The sequence below is a fragment of the Cydia fagiglandana genome, chromosome 4 (genome assembly GCF_963556715.1).
Source record: "Cydia fagiglandana chromosome 4, ilCydFagi1.1, whole genome shotgun sequence".
NCBI classification, from domain to species: domain Eukaryota; kingdom Metazoa; phylum Arthropoda; class Insecta; order Lepidoptera; family Tortricidae; genus Cydia; species Cydia fagiglandana.
Genome location: NC_085935.1, coordinates 20,197,216 through 20,199,110, shown reverse-complemented (window position 1 = coordinate 20,199,110; position 1,895 = coordinate 20,197,216). Strand labels below are relative to the sequence as shown.

General features: G+C 36.6%; 1 non-coding gene across 1 annotated transcript; it reads left to right on the top strand.

Moving 5' to 3' along the window:
- Positions 1 to 758: 758 nt before the first annotated feature.
- Positions 759 to 832, top strand: Trnan-guu (transfer RNA asparagine (anticodon GUU)). Its single transcript has one exon. It is a non-coding gene; the product is annotated as a tRNA-Asn (tRNA).
- Positions 833 to 1,895: the final 1,063 nt, after the last annotated feature.

The window sequence follows — 1,895 nt, the reverse complement described above, 5'->3', positions numbered from 1 at the left end:
TAGCAAAAAAAAACCGGGCAAGTGCGAGTCGGACTCGCGCACGAAGGGTTCCGTACCATAATGCAAAAAAAAAAACAAAAAAAAGCAAAAAGAAAACGGTCACCCATCCAAGTACTGACCCCTCCCGACGTTGCTTAACTTTGGTCAAAAATCACGTTTGTTGTATGGGAGCCCCATTTAAATCTTTATTTTATTATGTTTTTAGTATTTGTTGTTATAGCGGCAACAGAAATACATCATCTGTGAAAATTTCAACTGTCTAGCTATCACGGTTCGTGAGATACAGCCTGGTGACAGACGGACGGACGGACGGACGGACGGACAGCGAAGTCTTAGTAATAGGGTCCCGTTTTACCCTTTGGGTACGGTTTGGGTTTGGGTTTTGGGTTTTTTTTAATTAAATCTGTTTATTTCACAAAAAATAATAACATTACACGTTCTTAACCTAGTTATAATCTTTAATAATATTTAAGATTTTAGTAACTAGGATGAGGGGGACATATTTATTCCCTAATCTTAAGTTCTAATATATTTATTACTTATCATTGTACCTAATTAGCGGTGTAACATGTAATTTTATCAGTGTCAATAAACTACTTTATCTTATCGATTAATTAATATTTTACATCAATTACATTATTTAGTAGGTACCTACTAGTAGATACAAACCAATAACACTATGCAGACTTTTCGTTCACAATCTGCCGACTAGATGAGCACCGTAGAAGCTAAAGCGTAATTTCGCGCGTGCCCCCATCGCCTCCGTGGCGCAATTGGTTAGCGCGTTCGGCTGTTAACCGAAAGGTTGGTGGTTCGAGCCCACCCGGGGGCGTTACTTTTTGTATTTTTGATTTTCATATTAACTTATTTTTACAATTTTTTAGTAAAAATGTAAAATTATTAGAATAATAATAATTTTTATATGCCTTTTTACAATCTTATAAAAAAGAAGTTACAACAGGGGCCGCTCTGGGCCTATGGGACGCTTTAGTTCCTTATTTTCGTCGCTTTTAGTTCCCCCACCACGAACGCTACACATCACTATGTATGACTAAGTTTTAAACTGTTCAGAATTCTACTTTTACGTAACAAAATTTTGATGACACGTACAAAGTGGTCAAATGATGGCTTAAGTAGTTATAGCCAGTATATAAGGAAGTGTATATATATTTCTGGCCTTTTATCCGTATCGATATTTTATCTTTCCATAGAATGGCTTATTCACGACATCATATTTTTCAGGGTTCCGTACCCAAAGCTCCGCAGTCCGCACAGAATATAATAAATATTTAAGTGGGGCTCCCATACACCAAACGTAATAGCCAATATTTGCGTAATGGTACGGAACATTTCGTGCGCGAGTCCGACTCGCACTTGGCCGGTTTTTAGAGATTAATATTTTGGTACCTTTATCCTGCGGCCATTCACAAATTTATTAACCAGACCAGTATAATGTGACCTCCTATTACCTACAATTAGTATAAATCAAGGGATCAAATTATACTTGGGGCTACTTTACACCGTAGATTGTAACCCCACCCTGATTGATAGCATGTCATATTTTAAAAGCATTCCACACGCGTACATAAATCACGCAATTACCCACATTTATTTAGTTGGTTAAAATTTTTGGGTGTAAAAAATGAAACGGGGTGAATGTAGCTTTTAGGCGGGGCGTTTATCAGCATCCATCATGTGAGTACTGAATTAGCAGATTATGGAATAATTTAATAATTGCTGGTGTTTTTGTGATGTGATAGGGTAATTTGCCAGTAACTGGCCACCCTAAACTAAAAAAATGAATTCTATTTGCCTATAAACATACTTAATTCATTTTAGTATAAGGTGGCTATTGAAGGCTGGCCAGTTATTGAAACCTTATACTAAAATGAATT